General features: G+C 46.3%; 1 long non-coding RNA gene across 2 annotated transcripts; it reads right to left on the bottom strand.

Moving 5' to 3' along the window:
- Window positions 1-1,081: 1,081 nt before the first annotated feature.
- On the bottom strand, window positions 1,082-24,729 carry LOC135364003 (uncharacterized). 2 transcript variants are annotated; one of them, XR_010410432.1, is made up of 5 exons: window positions 24,387-24,729; window positions 23,237-23,462; window positions 21,804-23,105; window positions 20,582-20,882; window positions 1,082-1,546 (listed from the first exon to the last, which is right to left on the bottom strand). It is a non-coding gene; the product is annotated as an uncharacterized LOC135364003 (long non-coding RNA). The 2 variants fall into 2 exon arrangements; XR_010410433.1 differs by having other exon boundaries at window positions 22,422-23,105; window positions 24,387-24,728.
- Window positions 24,730-26,009: the final 1,280 nt, after the last annotated feature.

Here is a 26,009-nt window from a genome sequence, read left to right as displayed (position 1 = left end):
GTGAGTAGACTCATCCATTTACGCCAGCATAACTTGCGTTGTATACTATGCCAGTACATAATACCAAATCCTATATATTTTCCCTAGGTGCTGTGATGTGAGGAAGTTGAGAAATATTGGCCTCATTGCCATCCCAACTCAGAGGCTTAGATTCTATTGTTATCCCCATTTTACAAGTGAGAAAATGGAGGCCCTACAGGCTTGCTTACTGCGCCAAGGTCACACAGCTATTCGCCCAGCCAGAATTTGAACCCGGACAAGCCTGCCTCTAGAATTTCCATGCTTTTGACCTCAGAGCAGAAGTCCTCAACCCTAACCATGTATTAGAATCTGAAGAACTTTTAAAAAGACCAAAAAAAAAAAACCCCCAAAACCAAAAAAAAACACCAAGGCCAACAAACTGTCACAGCCAAGGGAAGCCTAAGGAGACAAGATAACTAAATGTACTGGGATGTACTAGATGGGATCTCGGGACAGGAAAAGGACATTAGAAAAAAAGTGTGGAAATTTAAATCATGAATTTTAGTAAATAACAATGCATGGATGTTGGTCTATTCACTGTGGCAAATGTACCATACTGATGTAAGATGTGAATAGTAGGTGAAACTGCATATGGTGTAGACAGCAACTCTCTCTATGACTTTCATAATAATTCTGTAAATCTAAACCTGTTCTAAAATAAAAAGGTTATTTAAAAAATCCCACAAAGTCTGGGGCCCCATCTCAGAACAATTAAATTAAACCATTTGGAGGTGAGGGCCAGGCATCAGTATTTCTGTAAAAGCTCCCAGCAGATGAAAATGTTCACCCAGGGTTGAGAATCTCTGTACTGCCCCACCCCCACCCCAACATGGACTCTAAGCCACTGGAGTGCAGGGTTCTTGTCTTATTTGTTTTTATTCCTCTAGCACCTAGCTTGGCGTCTGGCCCAGGTTAGATACTTAGTTCATGTTTGATGAATGGATGAATGGATGGATGGATGAATGAATGAATATTTTAACCTTATCCTCAATTCAACCTGACATAACCAACTCTGAAGAGAAAAGATTAAAACATTTAATGTTGTTAGGCAACACGTCTGTCAGGGGGTCCTGATGATTTATGACGAGCAAGCCACTAGGTGCCGGCCAGGGCTGGAAGTCTGGTTGGAGGTGATGCCTGTCCTCGAGGCATATTCTAGAAGGAAAGGGGGTGGCCCTGTGGGGTCGTGGTTAAGCAGGCAGGGTCTGGAACCAGCTGGTTTGGGTTCAGATTGCAGCTGCTGCACTTAGTCGCCCTGTGATCCCAGGCATTTTCCTGACCATGTTGGAGACGGAGGGAGATGTGAAAATGGAGCAGAAGACCAAGTTGCTGCTGTGCGAACTGCAAACCCAGGAGACACTGGTAAAGTGGAGCGTATTGAAGAGTTTTGCTTTCACGGGTTTTCTACAAGATGTGTTTCCTGTCGTCGAAAGTCCACCTGTGCCCTGGCTGAAATCCCCTGCAGAAAGGATGGGAACCTAGGCTGTGATGACATGAGCAGCTGGGGTCCAGGCAGGGTCCTGGGCTTGGGGAAGGGGGAGAGAGGACAAGTTAGGTGTGGAGGAAGTGGGCTCCTCCTGGATCTGCCGGGGCCATTGCTCCCTTCATGGGGAGACCTGAGGAAAAGATCAGGGATAATGCTGACAGAGCCCTAATTCTGCGCCGGGAACTTTTCGAAGTACTTTACTTACTGGGGATTACTCATCTTCACAGCCTCCTCCGGAAGGGATCCTCTGTGTATCACTCCCATTTTATTGGTGATGCAACTGAGGCCTAGAATTAGGTAACTTACCCAAGGTCACATAATGAGCAAGTGGTACGACCGGAATTCAGCACACGTAGCCCGGCTCAGAGTGTGTGCAGACCCACTGTGTGAGGGAGACACAGCCTAGTTTTGCAGGAAAAGCACTAACTTCAGACCCAGGCAGAGCGAGGATCAGTCTGGCTCTGTGATCTTGGATGTGGCACTTAACCTTCCCAGGCCTCCCTTTCCTCAACTGTAAAGTGAACATCACATCAGGGTGGTTCTGATGGTTAAATGAGATAATATATTTAGCCTTTCTCATCTCCTTTCTCCATTCCCAAGCTTCTCTCCCTCCCTTCCCCTCTCCTCTCTCTGTCCCTGTTTAGCATCCATTTCTTTATCTTTTCAAAGCTAGGGAAGAAAAGCAAAGGTCTTCCAGGTCTTGATCTATTCTTCTAATGGAGCAAAAACTCAGCTCTCTAATGGAGCTGAGTTATCAAAATATATACATATGCATATTTATATACATATATAAATACAGGTGCCTATATGACATACATATATACACATCATATATATGTGTGTGAGGATGTTAGGTAGATATATAGATATCAAAAATGTTTGAAAGCCTGAGTTAAAGATCCAGCTTTATGTGTTATAAAAGATCCCTGACTGGTATGGCATGGTAGAAAAAGAAGGCAGTCACCCAGTTAGTGTCAGGAGCCTAAAGTACAGGAAAGTGGGGCAAGAACCATAATTTCAATAGGAATTCAAAAGTGGGAGGGTTCAGTTTGGCTGAAGGAGTCAGGGCAGGCTTCTCAGAGGAGGTGACACTGCACTGGAGGGGCAGGGTTTGGTGAGGCAGAGGGCACCAGCCTATGACATGGAGAAGACCCTATAGAAGGGAATAGAAAGGACATGCCATGAAACTGTCGGTCAAAAGCATCTGTGGGAGGACCCGGTGAGCTGCAACATGGAAATGAACCTGGGCCCTGCATGCTACGTGTGTAGTTTCCTTTGAGCGTCTGGACAATTTACATTATTATGCCCATTTTACAGAGGAGGGAACTAAACTTCAGGGCGTTCAAGTCATTTGCCTTAAAGTACATAGTTACGAAATTAGAGGCACCAAGATATGGTGGTACCGCAGGGTTTTCCACACTGACTAAGTGAAGGTGAGGGAGCATGCTGATGTGGAAAGAGGGGCCAAGAAAACAGAAGGACTGAGGTTCAGTGCTAAGTGTCCTTTGTGGCCCACAGAGTTGTTATGGGTTTGAGTGAGATAATGCATTTTTAAATGCTTTAACTGTAAAGTGCACTGCAAATGGTAAATGGACCAGAACACGGGGAATCATGTCCACCTAAGATTCAGAAGAATATCTAGTATAATAATGCAAACCAGGGACTTACAACCTCCTCAAAATTGGGGAGTGCTGAAAAGCATATGAACTTTGGCGTCAGGCAGGCCTGGGTTCTAGTTCTTGTTCTACTTTACACTCACTAGCTCTGTGGCTGTGGGCACATCTGTTCTCTGGGCCTCAGTTCCCTTATCATTGATGTGGAGTGTGTTCCAGTGTCTCATCCAGCCCACACACGGTCATGTTCTGGGTCTGCCCTCACCTGACATCGCAGCTGGGCTCAAGTTCACTTTCCAGATGGCCTCCAGTGACCCCAGAGATAGCCAGCCAATCTCAGGAAAGGAAACATAACTTATGAAAGAAAAACTCAATTGAACTCCTTGGTTAGAAGTACAGTTTATGGCAAAGTCCAGATGATATCGAAAAATATGAAGTCTATACATAAAATTGAGGATGCAGAAAAATATAAGGATGAATATAAGGTTCATCGAGACCTAGACATTATTATCTTTTTGGTGTGTGTCAACAAACATTTTTCATAAGAATAAATCAATATATGTAAATCAGTATTTAAAATCCTGATCCTCCTCTTTTGTATAATCTCTCATTAGTTAAATATAATATAAATGATACTCTCTACATATAGAAACTGCTTTTTAAAAATTCTAGTTGGATTCATTTAACCAATCAAAAATGTTTTGAAAAATTAGTTGAGCATTTTTGATGTCAATATCAATTGTTAATGATTTGCCAAATAGAAAGTAGTAAGTCTATTAGGTTATGTAACTCATTATTGTTAAAAATCTTTACGACCTTTTAAAAAAATCAGTCAAATATAAACCTGGTCAATTGAACTTGACTTTACATCTTTAGCTTTAGGAGATACTATTGCTAATCTCAATACTTTATGAACAGCTCACTCTCTCTACAATATTCTATTCACTAAGAAAAATTGATACGAGGCTGCCCTTTTGGGAAGGGGGGATCTGTTTTACCAAGCCAGCAGAACCAAGCTGTCAGTGTCTGTCTAAAACCTTCTGTCAGGGGCTGGAATTCTGCAGCTGTCTTCCCCTCATGCCATAAATGATCCAGATCATTCAATCCAAGAATAGTCCAGTGGGTGAAGGGGAGAAGTCCTTGGTAGGTGAGACTCCTGAGGGTCTATTGCTGACTGGGTAAGATAATGCCACAGAAGTTGTATGAGGCATTTGATTACTTAAACTCTCCTTCTTAGTTCTACCTGTCTCGGTCAGGAGAACCCAGGTTCTGTGCTAACAAACCTTCCCAAATCTCAGTGGCTTAGCATAATAAAAATGTATTTCTCACATAATGCTCTCATGGGTAGGAGGGGGACTCTGCTCATTTTAGTCACTCAGCTGACCTAGGCAGATAGAGGCTTCATTTCAATGTGTGCGGCCAGGAAATGTGGCAGGTTCTTAAAGCTTCCATCCAGGAGTGCCATATGCAATTTCTACCCACATTTTATTGGATAAAATAAGTCACATGGCCACATTTAACTTCAAAGGGGGCAGGGAAGTGGAATCCTGCCATGTTATGGCCATTTTACTGTTAAGCCAACTGTGTGACCTCGGGCAAGTCATATACTCTGCCAGCCTCAGTTTCAGTAGCTGTAAAAAAGAGGGTGACCTGACCTCTGCATTCATTCATTCAATTTATTCAGTCAATCAGTCAATCAGTCAGTGAGTACAGTGTTCTGGGTAGGAGCCCAAGCTCTGGAGCCAGCTTAACTGGCTTCATCTCAGCTAAGTTATATACTACCTATGACATTAGGCAAGGTATTTAAAATCTGGGCCTCGGTTTCCTTATCTATAAAATGGGGATGATAATAGAGTTGTTGTCCCAATATAATGCCTGTATTATATAAGTTACATAGAACAGGTAAAGTGCTTAGAATGGTACCTGGCATATCGTAAGTGTTCTGTGCCTGTTAGCTTTATTATTGATCCACCCACGTAGCCATTTATTCCGTGACTATTTATTCAGAATCTTCCCTAGTCACCTTCGAAAGCTCTTAGGACTGAAGGGGAAACCGGATGTAAATCTACATTGCAAATGACAGGGTACCCACAGGGAAGTATAAGAGGAGGAAGTAGCATTTTTGTGGGGCTGGATTGATTTTTTGCTTCCATTTATTGAACACGTAGTATGTGCTAGGCTCTGTACTAAATGCTTTCATAGTGACCCTAAGAGGTGGTCTTCTAGATGAGGAAACTGGGGCTTTAGGAGGTTAGGTAACATGCCCCAGGTCCCACAGAGGGCGAGGGGTGGGGCCTTTGGAGGATATAAAGCCAAGATAGTTTGCATGAAAGCCTTTGTTCTTTCTCCTGAGCATGTTGTTAGGGATCATCTGCTCATTTCTCTCAAAGATTGAAAGCCCCTCAAAGACAGAAGGTGTTCCCCTGAATTCTTGGTATCCTTATTTATGTTGCCCAGCCCCACACCAGTGACACCACGGGGTGGCCACTAGGAGGAGGAGAAGGGAGAGAGAATCAAGCCAAAGATCAGAGTCTTGGATTTAAATCCCTCCAGCTGGCTGATAATCTTCAGAATGTCACTTCTCTTGAGACTTTCATTTCTTGACTGTTAAATCTGTTCCACAGGACTCTCTGTCCAAAAAGACTTCACAACCCCCGTCTTCCAACACTTACAATTTAATAGACACTTGTTGACTTGACAAGAAGATATAACCACACTAAAAGTCTACTTATTATCAATTTTAGGCCATTTGGCTTTTCTTTGACACACTTCAAAGTCAGAGAAGAAAAGATATTATCTAAGACATTTACACATCTTTTCTTCGCCTGGGCATAAATTTTCCATTTACTTCAGGTTCTGCCCAAAAAGGGGGTGGGGAGGGGAGATAATAGAGGAAGGGGACACAGCCAAGACTGGGGAGCTCATGAGCCCTCATGCAATGTGTCCAGAAGACATTTCTCAAACTCAAGGCCCTCTTTGGGTAAGAAAGCAGACCCAGCCTGACCTCTGGAGGAAAAAAAAAAAAAAAGTCCCCTTGTGATAATGTTGTGGGGTCACGCACTTTCAGCTTGCCAAGGCCAAACACATGTGCTATAAACACAATGGGCGCAGGCTGAACCAGTCCTTCCTGCAGATACCAGCCTGCAGAAAACATGCTTTGGGAGCTGCTGGTCAAGGGAACGCCATGCGTGCTGCTCAGCCAGGGATCAGTCACAGTGGCACAGCGAGTAGATTTGCTCGGTCCATGAGCAGTGAGGAGCCAGCTAGAATCCTGGCTGCCCCGGCGCTGGGGTCTCCCCTCACCAGTTTCTCTGTCTTCACTCCCACGATAAGAGCCCCTACTCTCAAGCGCCCACTAGACGTGCTAGTTGCTCAGCGCCGTGTAGACCTTCATTCTTTTCATCTCACAAGAGCCCCGTAAGGTCGGTTACCCTTGTTCTCCCCGTTCTGCAGAGAGGACTCGGAAGCCAAGAAAGGCCGCATCACGGGCTGTTGTCACACTATGAGGACTCTTAACCCAGGACCCGGACTCGGAGGCCGGCCTGGAGGTTTCTTATGGATGAGGAGTCCTGGTCAGGGGAGCCACGCACCGCCAGACCTAGCCTCTCTTCCCCGAGCCGCAGTACTCTTCTGCCCGTCTCCTCCACAAGGAGTGTCCGAGGATGCTGGGCTGCCCGTGCTTTCCTGCCCCAGCTGCACACAGATGCGACAGCGACCTGACTTCCTGGGAAACTTCAGTGGCCCTGGTTTTCCGTGGGCTGAGTCATTGTAGCTTAGCTCAATGTTATGAGCTGCAACGGTCATAGGCAAGTGTCTGGAAACTCCCCAGGGTCTTATCGACAAAAGAATTTGTTGAAGACAATCCAGCTGCATTCCTTAGCTTTCTCAGACCTCACCTTGTCCTGGGAGGATGAGAAAGGCTGGGAAGGTATGAGGGTGAAAATAAGCTCTGGAATTAGGAAGAGCTTTTAGTGCCAGCCCAGGATGGTGGCAGCTCCTGAAAATACCCCACAGCTGGCCTATGGAGCCCCAAAGGCAATGAACCTGGGCCTTGGACTGCACGTCCTGTGGAAAGCTTGCTACTCCCTACCCCACAGCATCCATCCAACTTGTCATCTGGTACCAAGTGCCTGATAGGAGCAGGGAACTGGGATAGGCACTGGTGATAGACGAACCCGTGGTTAATGGGGTGGTAGGCAGCTCTGGGCTCAAACTTGGATCTGCCACTTACTGGCTGTGTGACCTTGGGCAGGATCGTTAGCCTTTCTGAGCCTTGTTTTCCTATCTGTCCTTAGTCAAACCTCATGAGTTTGTTGTGAGGATGAAATGAGATAATATGTATGCTTGGCACAGTGCCTGACACATTATAGCACTGATAAGCAATGATAGCTATTATTAAGGCAAAACAATCATGTCATACCTTCAGTTCCACAACGTTCTTGGAGCACCTGGAATGTGTCAAGAACCTTGTTTGGCTCTGGTGGAGGTAGAAAGAGAAAATCCCTTCGAGGAGCTCATGGAGAGAGTCCATTAGTAAATGGTTATAATGCAGTGAGGGAGCGGTGGCGGCAGAAATATATAAGGGGTGTCAAGAGAGTAGAAACACATGAGAAGGATCAATACAGATTTCTGGAGAAAGTGATGCCTGAGTTAGGTACCTGAGAAGAGGAGGAATGTGCCAGGTGGAGAGATGGAGGGCCCAAAGACCAGGGCAGAGAGGTAGGGGCATCCCCGAAGAGGGGGCAGCTTGAGCAAGGGCTTAGGCAGTACTCCAGATGTAGTGTAAACTGTCTCAAGGGAAGCGGAATGATCTAGGACAGAACTCGGGGCCTGATGTAGGACAGCTGGGCTCAAGATTTATGTCCTTCCCTTTCTAGCTGTTAACATTTGGCAAGTCCTCCCCCTCAGAGATGCCATCTATTTACCAGTAGCTACTTGCCAGGGATAGCGCCACTCATAAATGCTGCCACGTTTGTGCAGAGACAGGTATGTCTGCAGCCGTGTCCCTTGCGCTCCAGCAGGGCCCCAGGTGACTTGAGGACTCCAAGACTTTTGGGTCCTCAAAGGGCATCATACTAGCTTCCCTAGCAGAGCGCTCACGGTGTGCCAGGCAGGCACTGTGATAACACCATCTGCAGCTTATCCACAGTGGAGAAGCCAAGCACGATCAAGATGAAGGGGTTCCCAACACTCAGGGCGAACCCGAATGAGTTGGTCACCCAACGAACCGGCGTAGTTCTGCTGCAGGCCCGTGACTGAGCTGGAATTTTAGCCCAGGCCTGTTCGCCCTCAGCACCCAAGGTCTTAACCACTGCACTATTAACTTAAACCAATAAATGACGTCCTTTCAAAACAGTCGTCACCGAGTTCTGATTCATTCCCAAACAGACTGATTAGTCTTCCTTGTCTCTAAACTTACCAATTCTCCTTCCGCACCAGGAGCCTGGCATTCAGTCTTGGGCTCTGATGCCCATATTTCGAATACTTCAAATATTGTCCTGTGAATAGACTGTAAACAGAGAGGCGAGAGGGAGGAGGAGAGGAAGGGCGGGGTGGGGGGGATAGGATGAGGCTCAGCCACAAGCACCTGTCCCCCCGGGACCACAGCCGAGAGCCGTCTTGGGCTCTCTGCCCCCATCCCCTCGCCTCTCTCCAGAGCCAGGGGCACCAGATCCAAATACGTGGCCGGCCAGCGCACCCTGTGCGCCCTGCAGTTGGACAGCAGCTGTAAAATGAGAGTTGGGGAGGGACACTCAGCTGAGCCGAAGCTACCAGGACTTTCGCCTGTCTTTTCCAAAGCACATTTGAAACCAGCAGCGTGGCCCACCACGAAGGATGACCGGCATGCCTGCACGGCGACAGGCAGGCGTTAGGACACAAGGGCCAAGTGTTATTTACTCCCCGGGAACAGGTGCTACCCGGGACTCACAATCCTTTCTTGCCTGACTCCTCGGCCCACATGTCCCAGCCCTTGGCAGAGGCAGCTCCTTGCAGTGCCCGGCGCGGCCCCAGCCCTTGGTGCTGCCTCGTTCTTGGCCCTGGGCCCTGGCGCCCGGAGGATGCCCGCAGTGCGCCGGCTCCTGCCCGGGACATGTGCTTGCTAGAATCGGCTCGTTTTACACAAGCCGCTAGCGCAAATGTCAGGTGACTGCAACTTTTCGGCCCTAGTTAACCTGCAACCACCCGGTCTGTGCCCACGCAGAGGCAACCGAAGGCAGCAAAGGGAAAGTCATGCAAGAGAGAGGGAGAAAACACTGCAAGCAAGTGTCTTTGTGTCCTGGCAAATTCACCTCCGGAAAATGCCCTGGGCTATAAACCACAACTGACTGTTTTGTTACGGGAGAGACAAACAACTGTGCAGGCGAACTCCAGCTACCACCAACTGGCCTTTCCTCCCCTGATTATATGTTATTTCCTGACAGCTCTGGTTGGTAAACATGCAAGAGTCTTTTGTTGAATCACAAAACAATACAGAAGTCGGTTAAGACATTTCTTTGCACAGTTTGATTAAGGACAAATAGAGAAAGGGAAGTGAGCAGAAGGCCTGGAGGTCTTGTTTGGCTCGTGAACTGGACCACATGCGGCATTCACCCCATGCCCTTCTTCTCGAACCCCATGACCCGCAGAACACATCAGTGCTGACTGTGAACCAGCGCTTCGGCCCAGGGTCGCGGGGAGGGTAGAGTGCTCCCAACCTGGCACTGGAGGGATGACAAAGAGACAGATGATCACAACACACGGCCCCGGGTCACAGGGCCATGAGTGAGGAAAGTGCACGCTGGGGGTTTAGAAGAGGGCAAGACTGCGTGTGGTTGGGGGGCTTGGGAGAAGATGGTCACTTGCTTTCCTAGTTCAGACCCTCATTCTCTCTCCTGAACCACAGAAACTGTGTCTTCACTGGCATCCAGCCTCCAGGCTTGCCCCCAACTCCCGTGCACCCCACATTCTGCTACCAGAAGGGTCTTTCTAACTTAAAAATTGGACAAAGCCCTCCATTCATTTGAAACCCTTCATCGGCCCCCATCACTCCAGGATAAAGGCTAACAGGATTCTTCATCATCTCACCCCTCCCTCCCTCCCCAGCCTCATCTCCCAAACACTTTTTACTCCAGCAGTGGTGAACCTTGTGTCATTTTCCCCTCCTGGTTGCCTCCCTGAATTGATCTCCTATTCAGCCTTCAAGACCCACCTTCCACAGGACCTCCCCCTAGCATCAATCATGCCGACTTCTGTGCTCTCTCTCGTTCTTGTTAAAATTATTTGGATTATAATACTTTATTTTCATTCTAATGTTCACCTTAACACTGGAGCTTCTTAGGCAAGAGTCATACATAGTTCAAGGCCATATCCCCCAGCATCTAGCACAATAACTGGCACTTAGTCATGCTCAACACATGTTGGTATCCTCCCTTTCCACCAAAGGAAAGCTGACATCCTGCTTGGGGCTGACCATACCTAATGTCCTCAGTGCCTACCTCTCCCTTTCTGGGCCTTTCCTCTGTAGTCCTCACCACACCTTTTTCCAAAGCCCTGTGCTCCCTCCATCCTCAACAACCTCCTCCCACTGCCCCCCCCCCAAAAAAAAGAAAGAAAGAAAGAAAAGAAAAGAGAAGAAAAAAGCCCTGGTGTCAGGTCTTAGGGGAAGATAGTTTAAACACTCCCAGTGATTTAATTTGATTTGTTCTCTGTCTGCAGCTTACAGCCTGTCCCTCATTATAGAGGTATTGAAGGACTCCTCAATCTGGTAAGCCAGCCAAGAGGACCAAACAAGGGGGTGGGGTGGGAGATTGATTTTATTTGATCATCTGTTATCTCTCATATACTAGTTCCTTTGGTCCCACAATAACCCAGTGAACAGGGTATTTTTACCTCCATGTTATAGGTTAAGACACTAAAGTTCAGAGACAGCAAGTGACTATCCCAAGGTTACTCAGCTGATAAGCAAGGGAGCCAGGATTTCAATCCAGAATTGTCTGATTCCAAAGGGTTTGCCCCTTTCACTATAATGTGGAGGGAGAGTCTGTGGAGAAGGAGTGTCTGATGTTTCTTAGTCAACCTTCACACACAAAAATGGAAAGCCACTGTTCTAATTATTTCTTCACCCTACAAGTCCCAGGTTGAAATCCTAGTGCTTCCAAGAGGTCCCAGTTTTCCCTAGCCCGCCTGTTAGGAATGCATTCTGTTGCATTGCACTGGTCTGGAGTTGTTTCTTGTGTATACATCTTTTCATCCCACTCTGAAGGTTGGAAACATGTTCCCCAGACAGGATCTAGGACAATGCCAAGCACATGGCAAGAAGCCATCAGTAAGTCCTTTATGCCAGATAGTTACTGATTCACAGAGTCAGAGCCCTAGGTTGCACTTTCAACTCCTTTTATGACCTTGGATAAATCACTATCCTTTCTTTGGACTTCAGTTTCCTTATCTCTAAAGGAGGTCGGACTAGCAAGGTCTTCTATAATATCTAACACTTCTATACTCTGTGCTAGGCATGATCCTAAGTGCTTTCCATCTACTAACTCATTTAATCCCCACAACCCTAGGAAGCGGCCACTCTCATGATCTCATTTTATAGAAACAGGAAACCAAAGCACAGAGAGATAAGTAACTTTTCCAAGGCTACACAGCCAGTAAGTGGTAAAGCCTGGATTCAAAGCCAAGCAATCTGCTTCCAGGGACTGTGCTCTAATCATTACACTATATTTACTCTCCTAGATTTCTTTCTAAGATACAAATGTCTCCTTCATTCAGTCTATAGTCATTTGCTGACTCTCTACAATGTATCAGTCACAGGTATACACTGTGATGGGCACCAGCAATACAAAACCCAACAAGCCCCTGATTCTGGCCTCGGGGTCCCCATGGTGCAGTGGGGAGAGGTAGCTGAGTAACCACCGGTTGTCTAAGTATCCCGAATGTCCATACCAGCTGTGGTGCAGACACATTCAGCATATGTAAGCCCCAAAATAGCCCGACATTGGATTTCTCAGTACTTACTGTGTTTTATTTTTTCATGGATTCACATTATAACTCAGAGGTTCTTTGTTAGGAACGGGGATTAAGCACTGCTGACCTGTGGGTGCCTCTGACCTGTCATCTGGAAAGCAGTTGGTTGGGCCCAACTCCTCAGGCCTTATTCAAGGGCCCCTCCCAATGTACCTCCAGCTTCCCCTGCACCCTCATCACCCAGCACCACCCTCTACACGACTTTCCTGGTCTAGACCAAAGGCTCTCTGTTCCCACAAGCATGTCACTGTCTTGCCCTCCCTTGCCTGTTGCAGGCCCACTCATCCTTCTTGGCTCATCACAGAATCCACCTCCGTGAAGCCTCTCTTGATTCCCTCACCAGATGCAATCACTCCCTCCTTACCCTTCCGTGCAGAGTTCAAGTTCCTCACAGGCAAGAACATGTTTTATAGGCAATTTTCCAAAGCGTGCATTATAGCAATTCCTGGTACAGAGCAGAAACTCTGAGGCACAGTAGAAGGTACAATTAGCTCAGCTGCAAAGCCCTAATTTCTAGCCTCTTCTCTATTTAATACTTCTGTGACATACAGCAAGTCAGTAAATTTTTCTTAGTGTTTGTTTCTTCTGATCTCTAAAGAATACAGAAAGGTGTAAAGAAGGTCTAAATTACCCATAATCTCCACCAATCAGTGATAACCACTATTGTTCTTTTGGTATATTTCCTTCTTTTCTCTATATATGTAGCACACATGGAAATAAGTATACTATATTGTTTTGTAAACTTTTCACTTAATATTATTGTCTTTGATAAAAATCTTTTCTACAGGAGGATTTTTTTTTTAAAGATTTTATTTATTTGAGAGAGAGAATGAGATAGAGAGAGCATGAGAGGGGGGAGGGTCAGAGGGAGAAGCAGACCCCCCGCTGAGCAGGGAGCCCGATGTGGGACTCGATCCCGGGACTCCAGGATCATGACCTGAGCCGAAGGCAGTCGCTTAACCAACTGAGCCACCCAGGCGCCCCATCTACAGGAGGATTTTTTTTTTTAAATTATTGAGGTACTGTTTATGTACAATAAATGCTCCCATTTTAAGTGTATAGCTTGATGAGTTTTGGCAACTGCACACACTTATGTAACCATCACCACAGTCAAGACTTAAAACATTTCCATCATTTCCAAAAGTTCCTGAATACCCTTTTGAAGTCAGCCCTCATCTGGGCCCTGGGCCTAGGCAACCCCTCATCTGCTTCTACAGCCTGATTTTGAATTACCATGTAAAGTTCCATCATATGGGATGCCCTAATTTGTTTGGCTGTTGCCTGATGTTGGACTTTAAGGATGGTGTTTAATTTTTCTCTGTAATAAATGATAACCCAATGAACGATCTTTGGTCATACCTCTGATTGTTTCCTTGGGATAAATGCTCAAACCTGGAATTGTTGGATCAAAGGGTATGCGCAGTTTTAAGGCTTATGATAAATATTTGAGCAAGTTGCTTTTAATACCTCTGCGTCTCAGTTTCCTCATTTGTAAAATAGGAATTAAAAATTCCAACCCAAAGACTTGCAAGGATTACATGAGACAAGCTATAACAGACTTTGAGTAACTAGTAAACTGATCCACAAATACTTGGGAGCTGAGTAGGAGGAAGAGTCTCTCAGATGGATCGGAATCCTGACTCTGCCTCTTTTCTGAGTGTTGACCTTGAATAAACTACTTAACCTTAGCCAGCCTCAATGTTCTCATTTGTCAGATGGGAATAACAGGTTCCATTCTCCTAGGGTTGTTATGAAGTTTTGATGAGATACTCCATGTAAAGAGCTTAGGATAATTCCTAGCTCATAGCTGCTCAGTAATTTGCAGTGATTAGTTCCGGTCAGGGTTCTTGGTGACAAATAAATGGGCACCAACTCTGGTTAACTTAAGGAAAATAGGAAGTCACTGAAAGGATATTGGGTGGCTTACAGAATCAACAGGAAGGCTAGAGAACCAGGTGTGGAAAATGGGCAGGAACCAACGCGGACTGGGCAGCTGAGAACACAGCCCAGCCTTGCCCCAGGAACTGTCTGGTTGGGACCTGCGGCTGGCCCTGGTTGCTGCCAGCCACCCGGACCAGGTGCCTGTGATCATCTTGGCCATCCCCCTGTCTTTGTGTCACTTGCTCCAGAGTCAAAATTCCAGATCGAGGCATCTGAATGGCTGAGCCCAACATACGGATTGGAGCCCCGGCTGCCAGGGAATGGGATGGAAAATGCCTGCCTTCTTTCAGCTTCTGTAGTGGGGGGAGGAAGTTTCCTGCATCTTCCCCAAACCCACAGAATGAGAAAATTCTCTGAAATAGGAAGCAGACTCAGATGCTGCGTAGCTGAAAATGATGAGTCCACCATGCTATTATTTTTAATAACATGATGACTGAATAAATATTTAGTAATTGCATTTGTTCTATAAATACATGCTAAATGCTATTGGGCACACCTCATTTTGAAGAAACTTCTTGATGAATGCTCTGATAAAAGGTACAGCAAATTTGCACATTTGGATAGTGTCATATTGGGTGTTCTTCCCTTGGGAACAGGTTTGTACAGGCTTGGTTTTAAGGTGTGTGTGTGTCGTGGGGGGTAAACAAAGGACACAGGAAGAAGGTGGAATCTGATTTACTGAAAATGAGCACTCTTGATCAGATATGTAAATTCCATCATTCATTTCCTTTTGGTTTGATTTGATATAATTTTTCACTAAAACTGGTGAAGTACAGCCACTGAAGATGAGGCAGAGTCCACAGATGAGGATAACCTGGCGCTGGTTTGATGTTAGTGGGGATCAGTTGAACATCGTCAACAGCTGATTTCTGTCATTTCTCTTTTTAGAGCTGTGATTTATTTGGCCCTTAATGGGAATTGCCTTGTTTAATTCTCACAATCATCCTGTGGGAGAACTCAGAGGCTCAGAGGATAAGGATGGATTTTTCAAGGTCACACAGTGAGTGAAAAGTTTGGGATCTGAAGCCAGGTCTGCCTGCATTGAATCCAAAGCTCTTAGCTACAAGTGTATCAAAGTAAACAGCATGACTGTGAGGGCTGGGGCAAGGCCACTATGTAAATGGACATGTTGGCCAGGTGGACAGAGCATGAGGACAAAGGGTGGGAGGTGAGGTCCCCACTAGTCAGCTAAGACGTACAGAGTAGATTCCCAGGGCCCCAGGGCCTCAGGCCTATGGTGGTGGACTAGCCATTTGCACAAGGGATGCTTTAAAAATTTGTTTGTTTTGCCTTAAAGATTCTTTTGTTGTAAAAGATTAAATGAATATATGCATATATATAAAATATCCCTCTCTCTCCTACCCCATCTTGCCAGGCTACTGATGTTACCAGTTTTTATGCATTCTGCCAGAGTTTTCTATGCGTTCACAAATATAAGTAATTATGCATATATCCTTGTATTTATAACATAAATGGTATCATACGATGTGCATTATTCTAACATATCCTTTGTTCACTTAACAATAGGTCTCAGAGATCTTTCCATAATGGTATGTATAGCTCTACCTCATTTTTTAACAGTTGCGTAATTTTCCATAGTGTGACCATTATATGAATATATCATAATTTACTTAATTCTGTCTATTAAAGATTTGGGATGCATCCAATTTTTTTTGTTATTATAAAAAAAACTGCAATGATCCATAAATGATTTTCAGCTTCTGAAAACATATTAAGACTGATGACATGTATCAATCTATTTCACTGATTAATAGGTTTGTAGATCTCCATGATTTGTAACCTCAAGTAGAAGATTGCAGGTTTAACACTGCACCGGACCCTCCCCTGACAAGGCATCTCTGACTAGCATCCTTTCCTTGAGTTATTCGCTTTTTCCTCCTGTTACCTTTCATTCTGTATACATTTTAATCACTCGCTATTGCTCTGAGATAGAATTATTTATACCCTTGTGCTTTTCCTTCCAGATTGTGAATTCCTTGAAAGCAGGGACTGCATTTTCTTAGTTTCTAGGCCAGCGTCTGGCGCATGGTAGGATCCATAGATATTTGAGTGTTTTTGGTATGTCTATGAGTGGTTTCTTGTTTTTGTTTTTGTTCTTTTTGAGTGTCTTTGAGTATGTGATTTGCAGAGGACCAAGGCTGGTGAAATGTTCCTTTCCCAGCCAGGAATTTGAGAGTCACCGCTCGGCCCCATTCTGTGCCCACAGCATCTGGAGCCCAAGCTCTCTCCTCCCTTGAAAGCTGGAGGTGCTCCACTCACTGCTAATTATGCTGCCAGCCATTCCCCATGGTCTTGAAAATATTTCTCTGATGATATCAAATCTGAGCTCCTGTGACTGATAAAAGCTTTTGGTTCCACAAGAGTTTGGTTCTTCAGGTATTTTTTCAGCTCAGAATAAATCCGACAGATGAGTTATGTGTCATCCACATGCACTTTATTTAAGATGAGGCTCTGTGATGGAGCTTATTTTTGGGTCTACAGGGGACTCCTGCCCTCAGTGTGGGTTATGGGCCCTTCCTCTGTGGCCCCACTCCTGGGCTTCTCTCTGACCCAGCTCCAGTGAATGTAATCACCTGTCTCTCCCACTGTACTATCTGTCTCATTCACTATGTCCCCTTAACAGCTGACACTGGGCAGCTGATTTTTCTGAATTAGTCAACAAATCCCAAACTGCTTGTGCAAGAGCCCCACCTCCAAGACAGTTCATGGCTTTGGCAAACTGGGCCAACTGAGGGGAAAGGAGCAAGAGAGCAAGTCTGGCATAGAGCGAGAGTCAGGGAAGGAATGCATGTGGAATTGAGGATGGGAAGGCTGGTGGAAATGGACATGGAAGTCTCCCAAAAGGCTCGTGTACCCACTCATCCATCCACCATTCACTCATCCACCCACCCATTCTTCCATCCATCCATCTACCATCCACCCACCCATCTATCATCTACCCACCCAGCTACCTACCCATCCATCTACCATCCATCCATCTACCATCCATCCACCCATCTATCATCTACCCATCCAGCTACCTACCCATCCATCCATCATCCACCCACCCACCTACCCATTCACCCATCCATCCATCCATGCATCCATCCACCCATCCACTCATCCATCCAACAACTATTTCTGAACACCTATGAGGCACTAGGAATGATACAGTGTATAACACAGAGTCCCTATCTTCTTGGAGCTGACATTTTAGTATGGACACAAACAAAACTCAGATAAAGGAATGCATAAATACCGTGTCTGGCACTCTATACTATACACTATACACATGAGATGAAACCCAAAACAGGGCAAGGGTTGTGTTCTCCTAGATAGGGCCTAAAGGGAAGGCTTTGAAGAAATACTTCAGCAAAGGCCTACTTGAAGTAAGGGAGGAAATCACATGACTCTCTGGGGGAGAGCATGCCCTGTAAGGAGAGATGTACAAGCCCTGAGGCAAGAATTGGCCAGTATCTTGGAGCAGTAGGAGGAGGCCGGTGAGGTGGGAACAAAGGAAGTCAGCAACAGATGATGACAGCTTGAAGAGCTGACTCTCCTCTAGGGCTTTCAAAAAATTTCTTAAGCTGACATTTATTAAGAGCTTATTACATATCAGACTTTGTCTTAAGGACTTTAGATCTATTAACTCATTTATTTCTCACAAAAAACATCAGTAGGTATTATGATCATCCCTATATTATAAATGAAGAGATGGAGGCACCCAGATTAAATAGCTTGCCCATGCACATGGCTAGTAACTGATGGAACCCAGATTCACACCCCAGGCACACTATGTAACCAGCCACCCTGCTGTCCTTGGATAGAGCCGCCACTTTGGTTAACGCAGCAATAACCGTGCTCCTCCCCCACGTGCTCCTCCCCCAGCACTTCAAGGAGCAGCTAGTATTCATTCATTCACTCAACAAAGGGAGGTGTGTTTTCCACTTGCTGTGTAACACATCAGGGCGCTGGGTGCACAGGACAAACAGGAAGATGATCCAGTTGGGAAGGCAGCAAAGTGAAGCGGCAATGACTGGGTGCTTAGAGCCATGAAGGAGAGAAGCACAGGATGTTATGAGGACACAAAAGAGGACACATACCCATGCTTGAGCGAGTCAGGAGTTGCAGAAGCCTTGCTAGAGAAAGGTGACCTGGGGACAGGTCATCCCATTGCCCCAGGGGACAGGCCATGAAAAGTATTCCCAGCTCTTCTCTCGTGGAGAGAACCTCGTCTGCAGCAAGCCCCACTGCTGACATGCCCTATCAGTACGTAGCATTGCCAACAAATCCACTTTCAACTGTTCACTAATCACTAGCCAATATTACTCCCCTTCCCCAAATGTACCTGCTTTCCTCTTCCCCTCCTGCCCATCCCCACCCCCAGCTGGGATCGCAAGTGTTGGAGCAGCTAAAAAGTGGCCCCTCTCCACCAAAGAAAGGAGCCCTGGAGAGCGACAAAAGTTTTAATGGATGAATGCCAGGCTTTCATTACTGACTGGGAGAGGATTTCGGATGTGCCAGCCTCTTTTGTAAGCCCCCTGAAGTCACAGCATGAGGGCAGCTCATGATGAGGGTGATGAGGGGGCTAGGGAAGGCCATGCCTACTTGTCAAGCTGGTCTTGGAAGGAAGACAAGCAGGCAGGAAGGAACCAGGAGGCCTTGGAAGCACAAGAAAGGAAAAACAACCACAGGGTCCAGGAGAACCCCCTTGGCCTGGCCAGCCTGGAGGCTCTCCATGCCAACAGTAAATCGTGGGGTGCTGCAGCCTACAAACCCTGGCCCTTACTTTCTTCCTCAGAGAGGGGGGAAAAAGGTAAGGAAGTGGGTAGCTCTTAGAAGACTGTTATAAATTTCAAAGTAAAAAGGAGTTGTTTTTGATGTCTGCCCAGAGATACAGCCAGGTCCCAGGGGGCTGCATTTGTGGTTCCAGTAAAAGGAGCGATGTTGACATGGAATTCTTGGATTGGCCTCATTTCATGAAAAACAAGCTGCCAAACCAAATGGGAAATGGAGTTCAGCAGAGAAGTATGTGCTGACTCCCGCCCCCCACCAGCCCCCCCACAACTTGGCTTCCTATGACAATCAGCACACGACTTATATTCTCTAACCAGAGTTCTAGCATCAGGGAATTTTGCTGGCAGGCCCCCTGGTTCACAGGACATACAGTTTGCTCCTGATGGTCTATTTCTCAGCAGGGTCAGCCTGGGCCCGTGGCCTGTCATTTCTCCAACTTCCTGTTCTTCAATGGAAAAGAGAAAATTCTAGGCAGGGAGATGACTGGAACCAGATCAGCTTCCCTAAGAAGTTGGCCCAGAATCCAGAGATAGCTAAAGAAGTTTCAGACTTGTAGCTCCTACTTAACCATGTCTCAGGCTGGGATATCTGCTACTTTTCAGTCTGCTTCCATGGTTAAGTCAGGTCAGCTTCCTATGCATCCATCATTGGAGATGAAAGATCAATTCCATTCTTACTTTACCAACCTACCAGCTCTGTGACCTTGGACAACTGGCTTAAGCTCTTTATGTTTTGGTTCCTTCAGCTGTCAAATGGAGATAAAAGACCTATATTACAAGGTTCCTATGAGGATTAAATAAAAGCATGCATATAAAATGCTAAGGCATAGTGTTCATACACATTAAGCACTCAATAAATTGTAGTGGCTATTTTTTTTATTTTTATTTTCATTCATATCAGTCAGCCAATGTACTTAGCTAAGATTCTTTTACATATAAAAAGTAAGATGAGGTCGTCGGTGAGCCTGGGTTACTCAGTTGGTTAAGCATCTGCCTTCGGCTCAGGTCATGATCTCAGGGTTCTGGGATGAGCCCTGAGTCTGGCTCCCTGCTCAGTGTGGAGTCTGCTTCTCCCTCACCTTCTCCCCACTCATGCTTCTCTCTCTCATTCTCAAATAAATTACTAAAAATTTTTTTTTATAGTAAGATGAGGACTAAAATCTAGCTCAGGAAAAAGGTAGTGGTGGGAGAAGTAGAGTGATAGGTGCAAATTATAAGGATACAAGTTACCTTATGGGATATGGGGCAGGAGTTAGAGTTGAGTCTCATGTGAATTGGAATCAGGGATTGCAAACGGGGAGCTAAGACTTTGTATTCTCATCCAAGTGGGTCTCTTAGAACAGTGCTGTCCAGTAGAATTAGCTATGACAATGGAAATGGTCTAGATCTGTGCAGTGCAACTGAGGAACTAAATTTTAAATTACTGATGTTATTTAAATAAATTAATTTAAATTTAAACAAATTAAACCAATCAATTGCATTATTATTTGAAGAGAATTAAAAAGCCCCATAGGGCTACCAAGTTGGACAGCAGACTTTGCTTCTCTCTCTCTCTCTCATGGACATGTGTGCGCCCCACCCCACTTCCTCTGCATCCTCTACACATGGTCAACCATAGTTATTGGATTTACCTCCCAGCCCAGGACCCACTTTGGACGGTCATGCCTCTGCTTTGGGGTTCCAAGTCCTAGGAGAGTAATGTGATTGACTTCACTTACCTTGTCATGCCATGCTGCAATTTAAAGACCACTCTAGAAAACGCTTTGTGGTCAGGGTTCACTGCTGGACCATGGGGTCATGGAATCATATACTCTCTCCACAAGGGCTGGGGGAGGGGGGGTAGGGATTCCCCCAGGCAGGGCTGTGTGGGGCAGGCGGCTCCGGGAGCCCGTGTGCCTTTTCTCTGAGGATGGCAGGGATCCAGTGGTTGGCGTCGATGCCTCAGCCCGGCCCGGGAACTGGATAGCTAGGACAGGACGTATGACGATGCCTTTCTGGGCTTCCACGGTGATTCAGGCCCTGTTTGTGAGGAAAGCCCAAAGGTCTTGCATTAACTAGTGAATCTGGGAGGAAGCAGATAAAGAAGGAGCAGCCTCTGCCCGGTGCGCCCTGCTGTTCCACACCCAGGCCTGGGGGTGCTCCTAGTGTGGCTGGATGATGACAAATGACTGAGACTTGAAAACACCAGGTTTGAAAAAGAATGTTTTGTTTTCCTCCAGATTCCTGGAGGCCCAGAGACGAAGATTAACACTAGCGAGAGAACAATGGCCGATCTGGGGAACTCCGTGTCATTGTGAACTCTTAGCTTCACCCTGTTGATTGAGCTTGACAAGCCTTCTCGGTCAAGCAACTGACTGGGGCTAGCACACAGCTGCTATGTCTGGCCTTTGTCTCTAGGCCTTTTAACTGGTTTGTCTGAGTCCTTGAATGCATGGAATCAATGGGTCGTTTAACTTATTAATCAAACATCAGACATTATTAAAGGGACAACGACATGCCCCAAAGTGCGCTTGTCTTTGGAGAAGAATATGATAATAGGATCCTCGGGGAAAACTGGGGGTGATAACCCCCACCCCTCCTGGCTATCCTGAGGAAGAGACTACGATGAGATGCTGGGCAGCACAGAAGTGAGCGGGAGCAGGAGGGGGCTGTGGTTCCTCATGCTTGCCTCCATCCTGCCTGCCCCCCGGCCCAATCCACTCTCCACAGCGCGGCCAGAGTGATTGGGCATGTGGACACGCACCAAGGCTACTCTGCTGCTCAAACCCTCCGACGATCCCCATCACACTTAGAATAGCATCCCAGCTCTGGCCTGCAAGACCCCCAGCTCGGGGCCTTCCCCACCGCTCTGACCCCATCGTCTGTGGCTCTTCCCCTTGCGCTCACCCAACCCAGCCACACAGGCCTCTCACTGCGTTTCCACATGAAACTCAGTCTCACCTTAGGACGTCTACACTGATGGGTCCCTCCGCTTCTGGAATGTTCTCCTAGATTTTTTTTTTTTTTTTTTTGCATGGCTGGCTCTTCTTATTCACCATGCATCCTCAGGTCTTTCTTGATCATCCAATTCAAAGTATTTCCCCTGTCACTCTCGATCCTACTCACCTGGCTTTATTTTTATCATAGTATTTATCCTTCACTGCCTGACATTCTCTTGGTTGTTGTTGTTTGTTGACTTTCTGTCTTCCCTAATTAAAATAGCCTCTTCAATATAAGAAGTCATTCAAGTGAGACTTTGCCTTGTTCGCCTTATATGTTTGCAACTTCCAGGACTGCACAAAGCACAGTTTGGTTCTCGGTTATTGTTTGGTGAATAATTGATTGACTTAGTGAGAGGAATTGACTGGCACAGGTTAGCAGTTTTGCAAAGATCCAGGGTTTTATGTTGTGTTTCATTGTACGGTCTTGATGTTAATTTAATTTAATTTCTTAGCAAAACTAAGGGATTAACCTTCTAACTGCCCTGACTGTAGGTTTTGGATCTTTCTGGGCTCTCCATTTCCTCTGATTCCTCTTTCACTAACCTAATGTGGCTATTCAGAAGTGTGCTTAGTTCACCTTTTAAAAATGCTTTGAAAAGACTCATTCTGGATTGAGTGCAAATCCATTGGTAGCCCCAGACACTCTCTTGAACTTTAGCATTTAGATGTGTTGCAGGTTCCTCCAACTGAGTGTCTGAACTGAGATCAGCGTCTTCCATGTTCCTCCTTAAACCCACTCTTTCTCTTTTGTTCTCTGCCTCCAAGAATGGCTCAGTCATTCTTCCAGGGTAATAGCCAGAAATCTGGGCCGAATCCTCAATGTCCACTTCTCCCTCTACCTTCCTATTGAATTAGGTGATTCTACCCTCGGTTATTTGAATCTGTCCAAATCCATCTTCTTGTCTCAATCCCCAGTACCTCTACCACGGTCTAGGCCCCTTTGATGTCTTGCTTCAGTTATTGAAACAGCCTCCTTATTGGCCTCCTTGACTGCACTGTCCCACCTCCAATCCATTCTCCAGTCCACAGACACTACCCGCAAGTCCCAGCATCTTCCCTTCAGTGGTTCTCCACTGTCCCGGAATGAAAGTCAAAACCCCTTAATGTGGAGTGCTTGGGTGGCTCAGTCGGTTAAGCGTCTTCCTTTGGCTCAGGTCATGATCCCAGGGTCCTGGCATCCAGCCCCGCATCGGGCTCCCTGCTCAGCGGGGAGCCTGCTTCTCCCTCTACCTCTGCTGCTCCCCCTGCTTGTGCTTTCTCTCTGTCAAATAAATAAATAAAAATCTTTAAAACAAACAAACAAAAAAACCCTTAACGTGACCTCTAAGGCCTTGACATTGCTTCCCTCAGCAGCCTCATTTCTTGTAACGTCCCTCCCTCCTCCAACCCCACCTTCTTCCTGTTCCCCAAACTCTGTGTGTCTCTCCTCTTCAGTGCTGGTGTCCATGTTGTTCTCTCTGCCCAGAACATTCTTGTCCTTTTCCTTGCCTGAATGCCTAATAGTCCCTTCAGTCTTGCATGCGGCATATGTGTTGGGACTTCGGGTCCCCAGGTCTGAGATAGGTGCTCCTCCTTAACGCGCCGTCAGTGGTTGCTACTGCGGCTAATATTAATAAAACTAAGAAGAGTATTAGTTAGAATATAAGACACTGCCTGGGGCTCAAACAAGATCAAAGTATATTTCTTTCTCATTTGACTAGACTGGAGGTTAGAGGGCAAGACAGCAGGTCAAGTGTCCTTCTATCATGCTGTTTCTCCATCCTGAGGGACTGCCTTGTTGGCACTGTCCCGGACAACTTCACCGCCACATCTGATATTCCAGCCATCCAGCAGCATGGTGCTTGCTATGGACGGAATATTTGTGTCCCCTCAAATTCATATGTTGAAATCCTAATCCCCGGGGTGATGGTATTTAGAGATGGGTTTTGGGGGGGTAATTAGATCACAAGAGTAGAACCCTCATGGGATTAGTGCCCTCATAAGAAGAAACACAAGAGTGCCATGCCTCCCTCCCTCCCTCCCTTCTTTTCTCCCTCTCTCCCTCCCTCTCTCTCTCTCCTTCCTTCTCTTTCTCCCTCCCTCCTTCCCTCCCTCCCTTCTTTTCTTCCTCTCTCTCCCTCCTTCCCTCTCTCCTTCCTTCCCTCCATCTCTCCCTCCTTCTCTCTCTCCCTCCCTTCCTCCTTCCCTTCTTTTCTCCCTCTCTCTCTCCCTCTCTCCCTCCCTCTCTCCCTCCTTCCTTCCCTCCATCTCTCCCTCCTTCTCTCTCTCCCTCCCTCCCTTTTCTCCCTCTCTCCCTCCCTCCCTCTCTCTTTCTCTTTCCTTCCCTCCCTCTCTCCCTCTTCTCTCTTTCTCCTTCCTTCCCTCCATCTCTCCCTCCTTCTCTCTTTCTCCTTCCTTCCTTCCATCTCTCCCTCCTTCTATCTCTCCCTCCCTCCCTTCTTTTCTTCCTCTCTCTCTCCCTCCCTCTTTCTCCTTCCTTCCCTCCCTCTCTCCCTCCACACATTGAGGAGATGGCCAGCAGTCTGTAAAACCAGAAGACAACCTTCATTAAGAGTCCAGGCATGCTGGCACCTTGATCTCATACTTCTAGCCTCCAGGACTGTGAGAAATAAAGATCTGTTGCTTAAGCCACCCAGTCCATGGTATTCTCTTACAGCAGCCGGAGCTAAGACAGCGCTAGAAGTAGAGAGCACAGGCCCCTTCTCCCGGATGCTCTAAGGGCGTCACCTGGGGGTAATTATATAATTACAACAGAGAGGCGAACAGACAGCACAACTTGCCAGTATTCACAGAGCACTGTGCTGAGTAAATGCCTGTTCTCATTTGACTCTCTCAACTGCCTTACGGGGGTGAATGCTGTTTTCATCCTCCCTCCCATTTTTAAGCAAAAGATGTTTTATCAACAAGCCAACTTTGCAAATCCGAGAAATAATATGGTACAGCATGTGATGGCAGTTCCTTCTCAGAAAAGTTCTCATGTGATGTGCACGTGACCTTTATATTTGTTAACAAACACGGCAGCGAATTTCAGCACTTTCTGTTCTTGTGTAGCTATTATTTTAAATTTAGTTTTATGATGGTCCAAGTTATATGTGCATGTCGTTAAAGAATCAAAAGATGCTTTACTCCAAAAGGTGGTACCTACTTCCGTGTTCCCCGCTCTTTCCCCAAATGCACACAGGGCAGCTTCCGGTCCAGAGACAACCACTCTCAGCACTTTACTCTCTTCACTGCACTTCCCTCCCTAACGTGCTTCTCCTGCCACTCTGTGATTTCTCAGTTTTAGGCCTTATCTCTTGTCTTTCTACCATGAGAAGATGAGGATATAGCTCTGATATCCAGCCATCGCCCCATATGCAACCTACACACATACTTTCCCCTCATTCTCCTATCTTCCCAACGTAGGTATCACTGACTTATTTAGGCAGGTCAGTATTTTCAGAGCTGTGTCATCCAGCACACTCGACTTTTCACTTTTCCTGCACAATTTTTTTATTTCCCCTGGAACCATTTTCTTATATTTGAAGCCTGCTTAATTTTCTGTGTACTTCTCTCTGATTCAGCCTCAAGCATAAACCTTTTCCAAATGTCTTCAAATCCATTTGGTGTTCTATCAAGTTCATCTTTTCGAAGCAACCTCCCTGGGGGCCTTCTGACCGGCTCCGATCTGGACAGGTGGCCCTCATGCCTCGGGTACAGCTGTCGTCCCAAGATCCCTTCAGTACCCGGCAAGCCTTCCTTGTGCCTCTTAGGTTGAAACTCCTTGTTGGTGGGCCCCATGCTTTCCTCTTTTCTGGGTTATTCCTTTAGCTTGGAGTGTGGGAAAGAGGCCATGGAAGGGTTTTGTTTGTTTTGGCCGTATGTGAAACATGTTTCTTGTGCCATTTTTAATGGGAATTCTTAGCCTCGTGTCAGAGATGAAGCAATTGAGGTTCAGCAATATTAAGCAACTTGGGACTTGCTCAGTTGCTCTAGTAGGGTCTTTCCCCTGGCAGAGCACCTGGCACACTGCTTTTGGATCTGTTTTCCTTTCTGAGCTGCAAGCTCCCTTGGGGTGAGGGGGTCAACCTTGTTCCCTTTTTCACCTCCAGTGGTAAGGCCATCCTAGGTACTCAACTACTGTTTCTTAGGTGATTTTGTTGGGTCTGATTTTGGAGGACATTAT

Source organism: Mirounga angustirostris, unplaced genomic scaffold, assembly GCF_029215605.1.
Source record: "Mirounga angustirostris isolate CCGP_5_RB_7025 unplaced genomic scaffold, mMirAng1.0.hap1 SCAF_4, whole genome shotgun sequence".
Lineage (NCBI taxonomy): Eukaryota > Metazoa > Chordata > Mammalia > Carnivora > Phocidae > Mirounga > Mirounga angustirostris.
Note: the sequence above shows the minus strand (reverse complement) of the source record. Positions and strands in the feature narration are given on the sequence as shown.